Here is a 9647-nt window from a genome sequence, read left to right as displayed (position 1 = left end):
TTCATTGCAGCCTATTTACAATAGCCAGGACATGGAAGCAACCTACGTGTCCATCAACAGAGGAATGGATAAAGAAGATATGGTACATATATACACTGGAATATTACTCAGTCATAAAAAAGAACAAAACAATGCCATTTGCAGCAACATGGATGGACTTAGAGATTGTCATATTGAGTGAAGTTAGTCAGACACAGAAAGACAAATATCATATGATATCGTTTATATGTGGAATTTAAAAAACGGTACAAGTGAACTTATTTACAAAAGAGAATTAGAGCCACAGATGTAGAAAACAAACTTATGGTTACTAGGGGATGGGGGCGGGGGGAGAGGAGGGATAAATTGGGAGACTGGGATTGCCATATACACACTACTGTATATAAAATAGCTAACTAATAAGAACCTGCTGTATAGAGCAGGGGACTCTACTCAATACTCTATAATGGCCTATATGGTGAAAGAATCTAAAAGAAAGAGTGTATATATGTATATGTATAACTGATTCACTTTGCTGTACACCTGAAACTAACACAACGTTGTAAATCGACTGTACTCCAATAAAAATATTTTACAAATTACTATAAAAAATACAATGATATATGATGAAACATTATGTAGACATCAAAAATATCTTTTTAAACTTTTTAAAAATATGGAGAAATGATCATACTATTATATAAAAAAGATGATATAAATATATATTGACAGAAATTATTAACCAAATTATATTTGACAAACTAAACAAATATTTCCTAATGTTTTTCATGTCTCTTCTGTCTTAGTCTTTCCTTTGTTATATGGGCAAATGTCATTTGGAAAAGAAAAGGCTATGAGACAGGGGACTGGAATGAAAGAAGTTAAAAATAGCCTTTCTGATCGCCAGAGAAGGGGCCCATGGTTAAAACAGTTGCTATTATTCCCAACATGCCAGACCTTGTGCTTTAACCAAGCACCTGACTTTCTAATCCTGCACAGAGAAGAAAGAAACCAATGCAAAAGCATTATGTTAAGTGGTTTTGCATCAATTATATATACACATATAAGATATGTAATATACAATATAAGATATATAGTATATATAATAAATACACATATGTATATTGCAGCTATACATGTATATCTAAGGTTGTAAAAAATAACTAAGGGGTTTTAGTTTCTTTGATCGTTATTTTCCTTTATCCTTAACATTTTTGTTTGCTAATAATAATATTTAATTTTACTCTTAATAAACTATGTACATGTGTGTGTGTGTATATATATATATATATATATATATATATATATACATGTATATAAAATCTATACTACCCTTCTCTCCAGGGATAGAAAGTATACCTGTCTAAGAGATAGCAGGCTTGTGCTGTAGAGGTGGTCTTTGTTAAGGATGTGTGAAACCCTGAAATTACTGGGCAAATAAAATAGGTTATAATTAAAAATTTATGTAGATTTAAAATTAGGTCTCAAATACTAAATTTAATAAAAATTTACATAACTATCACAATCTAGTTAATAAAAGGAAGAAACATACCTGTTCATTTTGATCAATATTTTACAAAACAATATTAAAAATCCTTCAGTCCCTAAGGTAACACAGGCAATTCTTGATAATGGTTAGGTTGTTTTTATTTTGTTCCCATTAAGCTTTAGAAGGTGAATGTCATTGCCCTCTTCAATGCTTTGCCTGTGTTCTTAGCCTCTCAGTCACAAGCTGTCCCACCAGGATGCCCAAATTAAGTATTCCCACCATCCAATCCTAAAGTCCAAGTCAATGTATATCTGTTGTATGTCCACTTGGGGTTCTGTTCTATATAAATCTGACAAGTTACGGTTATGATGGGCCATAATTATGTTTCCTCAACCATGCCCGAGATGCATCACATAGAGCCCTATATCCCAGTTTACCCAGTTCACACCTGCTACCCAGGATAATTTTGAATAGAATCTGTTTGCTTCTAAAGGCTGTCCATATTTGGATGATAAATTATATGGTCACCTTAATCATAAAAGAAAAGGACTATTTGAATAAAGAGATAACCAGTGCTTATTATCAAAGACCTGTCAGTAGAGATAATTATCAGGGAGTAAGAAAGGTGTGGTCAGTAACATAATGTAAGCAGCTATATTAATTAGCCTTCATGTATGACTTATGTCATACATGACTTATGACTTATGACTTAGTGTCAGAAATTGAATTGCTCGGTGCATCATGATGATTTACTCATCCTATTTTTGTCACTGATAAAAGTAACTTTTTGAACTTTGATTTCCTCATCTGTAACCAAGACTAATATCTCCCATACTAATTACCCAGAATGGATTGTGTAATTTAGTAAATTATTTACCTTAAGTTCATTGGAAGAGAAAATATGCAACATTATTTTACAAAGATTTGCCTCTTTTGGTCACATCTACTCTGGTTACTTCTATTTTTAATTAATGCACCTCATTCTTTGTACTTTCATGAAGCATTATGCTTTATTCTGTATCTTCCTAAGAAGGCTGATTTCCTTCTAACCAAAGGGGTTAAGTTTGATTTTTTTAAAAACTTCCCATGAAATTATTCATTTCATTTTCAAATATAATCTTTTAGATTTTAATACTAAATATTAATTGAAGAAGGTGTAGATGTTCTTTCTACAAGCTATGCATTCAGTAAATGGGATAATACAGCATCACAAATGAACAGTTAAAACCAACAGATGTCCTTATGCCAGCATCTAGCTCCTCCAAATGCAACGGATGAGGGGTCAGGGAGTAGGTGGAAACAGACATGATTCTTGCAAATCTCAAAGGTGTAATTTAGAAAATGTGGAAAAAACATTATTCTAAAGAAAAATACACATGAAGACATTTTAAAAGGATTATATAATAGTAATATTCTTTTTAGTTTTCTTTAAAGAATTATTCAACATGCTCCATCTCCTCTCCACATCTCAGATTATTTCTTTGCTTATTTACTTGGATAAAGTTACATTTGGGATTTTTAAAAGAACCAATATTTGAAAACAGTAGTGTAATTAGGATATTGCTCGAGTGGCCTTGCAGACAGGTGGGAAAGCTGTCCCGATTGCTCCCTGCATTCCCTCCAACATCCTCTGCTGCTTTTCTCGTTTGGTCATAGAGTTCTGCCAGCCTAATTGCCTTTCCTCCAGTTCAATTACTGCTTATTCTTCAAAGCTGGATTCCAGCCTCAAATTTTCCATAAATAATTTTCATAATGACTTCAACTTGAACAATATTCACAGTCTCCTTTAAGTAAGTCTTAGAATTTAGGCTAAAATACTTTTTGAAGAAGTTCATTTATATTTTTCTTCTTACTTTTTCCATATTTTCTTTCTCCGTCTTCTCTTCCCATCTCTTCAAGTGCTTCCATGACTTTTATGGCAAGGCTTTCTAGGTTATGTTTCCAAAAATCTAAGTACTTGTGGGGGAAGGGAGATGGGAGCCTTCAAACTCTTTGGGCTAAGAGAATACAGTGGTGTCGGTATTGAAGAGGAGACTAGCAGACAACTCCTTGGCAGGAGCCAAGGACCTCAGGAAGGATGGACACAAGTGCTTGAAGAGGTTTAATTCACACCCAGTGCTTCTGCACCAAAGATTTCTGTTTCTCAATAATGGCAGAAGTGTAACGATGAAGGCTTGAAGTGACCATGTAGATTGGAACAAAAAGTATCTAAACAGTAACCAGTGTGATCACATCTTCAGGGACTAAGGACCCCTGAAAAAAGAGCAGGGATGTAGATTTTCAAGAATGTCTTATATTACATTTCCCACAAGCCTTATGAGATGGGGGTCTTTGAGTGTAAAAAGACACTACTTACAGAAATTAACAAATATAGTCTTTCTTGTACAGCTGAATTTCTGAATGGAAATGTATAGATGCTTTGAAATTGTTTTATAGAGCCTCGTGGGAAGAAGTTATGTCCTATCATGATTCTTCATATTAAAGTAGAGCTGGTGGGAAGCAGTTTCTTACAAATTTCTTGATGCTTTAAGTCTCATCCTCGTACATCAGCTTTAGCGTTCAGACATCTCGGTGGTAATTCCAGGTCTGCCATTTCCTCATTGTGAGAACTCGAAGAAGCTGTCTAACCTCTCTGGACCTGTTGGATTTGATCTCTTGTTCTCTACAACATAGATAAGGCAGAAATCTCAGATCCCTTCCCCAGAATTGTGTTTTCCAACTTCACTTTTGGTACGTGGTTGGGTGGAGAAGGAAGTCTTTTAGAAGAAATATTCATTGAAGTTATGCTCTGGCATGTGATTGTTGTTTTTGAGAGAACTTGCTTTGCCTTGTAGATGCTCCATTCCCAATGTCATAGGTACTGTTTTTCTATGTAGCAGGCAAGTGTCTCCTGGAGCATGACACCTTCAAATGCACAAGGTGGAGATGGGTCCTTGTGGTGAGAGTGGAGAGGAAGGGAAACATGGAACAGGGACCGCCCAAAGATTTGTAGGCTCCCATCCAGAGCAGTCTCTGTGAGGTTTGCTTTTTATGAATATCCCTACCTACACCAATTACCACTCAATTTCTTTGCTTTCCTCTACTCCAAATTTCTTTTGAAAAGTCTGAATTTCAGCTTCCAATTTCCAGTCTCTCTTTTACTCTGTTACTAAGTGATCCAGCTTTATATTGGATAACTGTTGATTTTTCCTGCCCAATGTCTTTATTTTCTGCTTTAATTAAGCTTCAATTTTTTTTTTGGATAGCTACACCTTTTGTTAATTGTGTGAATATATATAGTTTAGTGTGGTCACTAAACCCAAGGTCCCGACTATTACTAAGCAAGCATTCACTTTACCATACCAGCAACACAGGTCTGGTATAGATTCACCAACGTATTTATCCTTGTTTGTTTCTATTATCTAAAGATTTCTTTTTCCTTCTTTCTCTTTCTTTCTTTTTTTTCTTTCTTTCTTCCTTCCTTCCTTTCTTCCTTTCTTTCTTTCTTTCTTTTCCTTTCTTTGTTTCATCTTTCTTCTCTCTCTCTTAGTTATATATGTTTAGAAAACTCTTTATTTTATGCAGCATTTCCATTTGTTGCAGAAAGTTTTCTGGGTTATATGAGTGCCATTCTTTCAGAACTGAAAGTATTAAAATTAGTGTATTTATGGTGATTTTGATATACAGACCTTTATATATGTATGTAAAGCTAAATCTGAAAGTCTTTTCTTTAAAAAAATCCTTTTATTTTTTCTTTAAAATTTCCATCATGAGATTAAAAAATCACCTATAAATTCTACTTGTAAGACAACATTTTTAAAAATAATAGACACTTTAATCCACGTGTACTTATTTGATATATGCTCCAAAGTGAAGCTCTTTTTCCAACGTATTTTTCAAAAGTGAGCCAAATGTCACAGGACCATTTATTAAATAACTCTTTCTTTTCCTACTGATTCGTAAAGGCACCTACATCAAAAACAAAATTCTCACATTGATACTTGTATAAATTATTTTGAAATTATTAGTAGAATTTGACAAATTATTGTAAATATAAAAGATTAAAAACTGTCTTGTCAGAAAAGAATTTCGTTTTAATGTTTTTAAGTTAACAATCTTACCTTCTCTGTTTTATGTTTCAAAGTGTTACAAGTGACCTTTTACAGGTGATGGGTATTGATTTGAATATGCTGATGAAATCGCTTGGTTTGCAAGATGTTTGATAAAAAAATGAAACCTTAAACTACCAACTGTGTTTGAACAGATGATGTTTTTCTGCTTAATGCACCAATATTCATTAAACAGAAGTATGTGTCCAAAGTTCAGGTATGAATAAAAATGAAATGGATTTTCTTGGTGCTTACATGTTAATCTCCATTAGGTCATCGTTTCTCAATATCTTTATGATTTGTACTTTGTTCTTCAATATAAAAAGAGCAATTAAAATATTACAAAGCTTCCCTGAACTCTGAAGAACTTTTGTTCTCATTACTAATCATTTTTAAACTGGAATTCTGTAGTTAGCTTTACAAACTTACGTAATTGGCTAATTCTAGGAACTTGTTCTATTCCTATTTTCATCCTTCTTATTTCCCTAAGTTATCTCTCCAGATTATGGATACCAAATACAAGTAAAGGATGTACTAAGAAGAATAATTTAAAAAGACAAAATTCTTTGTAATATTTTACATGGTGCTTACTATATCAAAATTACTTGAATCAGATGATGTGGTATATTTATATTTATCTTTTATATCTATCACATGTGAAGCATGACCAGAGTTTCCTGCTATATATGTCTCATGTGTCTGTTCCTACCTACCATTACACAAGATTCTCAGTGGATCTTTTAAACACATGACATATCATTAACCCTCTCTGGTCCCTTCATCTCCCTTCCCACAACTCCCTCTTGCTTTTCCCCTTCACTTTTCCTCTCACCCTTTCCAACCTATTTGACCCCTTGGAAAATATGTAGAGTTAAAGTAAGGCAAGTAAGAAACATGTTTATTTCACTATGTATCAACTAGTCAATACCTTTGTTTATTAAAGGGAAATGTATTTTGCAAAATAATTGTCATTTTTTTATATTTGTAAATATTATCAATATTTTAATCACTCATCATTCATGATGTCTGATTCATTGACTCAATTTTCATTAGAAATAGAATTATTATATTCACTTTAATATATAATGTATTTTTAAATGATCTTATTTCATACAGTGAAGTAATTAGGTGATTCTGGCCATATTCAGTTTCATAGATGACTCCATTAAAACTCACTTTTTAATTTTCATTCTTCCATGATGCTAAGAATATCAATGTCTTTGGTTTTATGACATTTATTGGTTTTATTTATTTTATCTGTTCAACTTTATTGTCATAAACATTTCCAAGTCAGTTATTGTTTTACTAAGATTCATTATTTATCATTATTTAAAATTCAAAATTTAGCTAATCCAGCTTTAAAAAATTCTGTCAAAACACCTTGTTTACACTCTACATGTTCTCTGAGAACCGTGGGAAGAACAGCTTTATCCTCAGAGATAGTTCCTTTCTTTAATGTACAACAGAGTGGTTTTCATTTGCAGAATCAATCTGGTTCAAGGCAGGTGTCTCAGTGAAAGAAATTCTAATTTTATTTACCCTTTATTGAACCTTTCATTTTTTCTTAATTAAACTTCTAGGCTCCTGTCAGGAGTAATGTAATTACCTTCATTTTTATTCAGAGACCTAAGATCTAGGCAGCTAATTATTCATAAAAAATATATATGTATACACATACATACACATACACAGGACACAAACGTATATGGTTAATTGCTAAATTGTTTTAATCTGTTCTCTCCATTTTCCCCTGCAGAAACAAATGTACTTTACTTGCTTAATAAGACACCCAAGAAAGAATTGAAATTACCTCCACAGACTTGTTCACTTACTACACTGAAAGAGTTCTTGTACTGGATGAAAATATATGTGGAGAGATTAAGATTTTTAAAGTAAGTACAAGTCAGAATATTTAGATATTTCTGTGATAGTAACACTACAAGAAACATAAAGGAAGTATTTTCAACTAAAGAAACATAAATAACAAATTTACATTTAAAATTTATATATCTAACAATGTCGGGAAAATATAGAACAGAGATCAGCATAAAATCACTTGGATATTGTTAAAATTACACTCAATTAAGTAACATATGCTGGGGTAACATGATATATTTCAAAACACTTAACACAAATGGGTCACAGAGTAGATGTTCAATAAACAATAATTGAATCTGTATTCAAATTAGAAAACATTGTTTACAATAAAAGAATGTTCTTTCCTAATAATTGGGCACTAACCAGAAATGTGTGCCTGTGAGCCAAGAGCAGCCCTCAGAACTATTCTTAAATAATGACCCCCAGGCACTGGGGGTTTTCAATAAATTTAGATACGCTGCTACTTAGTTCTCCCACATTCATCAAGCCATTCATTTTTCCCCCATTTTAATCAGTGACTGAAAATAGATATAGTCACATCTCATTCAGAATAATATAGATTTATGAAAGTTTAGGTTATTAGATCTGTTTCTCAAATGATCACACAAATTTAAAAACACTTTATCTGCTCATGACATTGCTGCCTGATAAGTAGGAAATATAAAAGCAGCATAAACATTGTAGTAAAAAAAAAAAAAAAAAAACAAAGCATAGGATAAGCAGAAGAGGAGTAAATGGTATAGATAACATTTCAGGAGAGGTAGTCTTAAAGCAGAACATAGTATTAATTTGTCTTCTGAAAGCCTTCTAATTCTTCATTATGATCTATAATGCCTTGCTTACCGTCACTTTAAGAACATGTTTTTCTTCCAGTTTTATTGAGGTATAATTGACATATAGTACTGTATAAGGTTAAGGTGTACAGTATAATGATTTGACTATATGCATCATGAAATGATTACCACATTAACTTGAGTGAAATATTTTTTAGCAAATGTTGGGAATCACACATAAATAACTGAATTTTTTAGTTGACATATTCCAGCCCGCCTCAAAAAGAACACAAAATACTGAGGCAATCCCAAATAATCAAACTTAGCCTTTGATCTCTATCAGAGGAAATGAAACACCTTTCTTTCTCCTACTTTGCACCCCTGTTTACCTTGTCCCCCTTCTACAACCCCTACATTAGATTATCTTGTGTCCTGAACTAAGCCACAGCCAGATGATTATAATTAAATAATCTCACTGCAGTTACTAAGGAAAGCATTTGCTTCTTTCATCTTCAGAGATACTTAAATGAAAAAAGGAGTCAGACTCACTCGGCACAGTATCAATTAATTTGCTGTGTTCTGTATACATTTCTTGTTACACCACATGATATCCTTGTGTCACCCAATAAGACTACTAAGGAGCTAATCTTTTTTTTACACCATGAGTATAAGGAATAACAATATAATTTCTAATTTAGGTTCAAATAGCAAACACCTCTTGTGAAAGATTTACTCACTCCAGAATGTACCTCTATGCATCATGTATTAACGCTGTCTAATGAAACTTGGAGCAAAGATGTTTTCCAACTAAGTTAATTCAAGTGCAGCAGTCCATTGTTTAGACAAGACTTACTCTATTAAGTGAGTGAAGCAAATAATAAATCTACCCATGAACTGTAGTACAACAGGGATATGGCCCTTGTGGAAGAGCATCATTCCTAAGTCAATGTCTCACCTTGACATTTATTTTCCATAAGTACCAAGTTTACCCTTTAGACATCATTAAGAAAGCATTCATCTTCAGCAAGGCTGCAAGTCATTGACATTATCTCTTCCTTGGGCAATAAAGAACCTTGATTTCTGGAAACGAAAGAATTTAAGCAAGAATAAACTGCATAATGTGCACATTCGTTGCTGCTTTCACAATCAACAAAGAGCTAAATATGACATGCATGACTGCTGCATGTTTTGAATAATGTCAGCTTCCAATGTAACAGAGTTTCTTTTCAAGACATATGTCTGTATAATCTTTTCTTTAAAAAGTGCTTTGAGTAAAATCTATCGTCTTCTCAAATGTTGAGTTGTGGGAATACTACCTTTTATTGTCACTTACACTAACTGAATAAATTAATTTAGATTCATTTTCATATCCTGATGGGAATCCCCCATCTTAATTCCTTCTCCTCTCTCTCTCTCTCTGTTTACATATAGAGAGAACAT

Source organism: Globicephala melas, chromosome 4 (assembly GCF_963455315.2).
Source record: "Globicephala melas chromosome 4, mGloMel1.2, whole genome shotgun sequence".
Taxonomy (NCBI): domain Eukaryota; kingdom Metazoa; phylum Chordata; class Mammalia; order Artiodactyla; family Delphinidae; genus Globicephala; species Globicephala melas.
Note: the sequence above shows the minus strand (reverse complement) of the source record.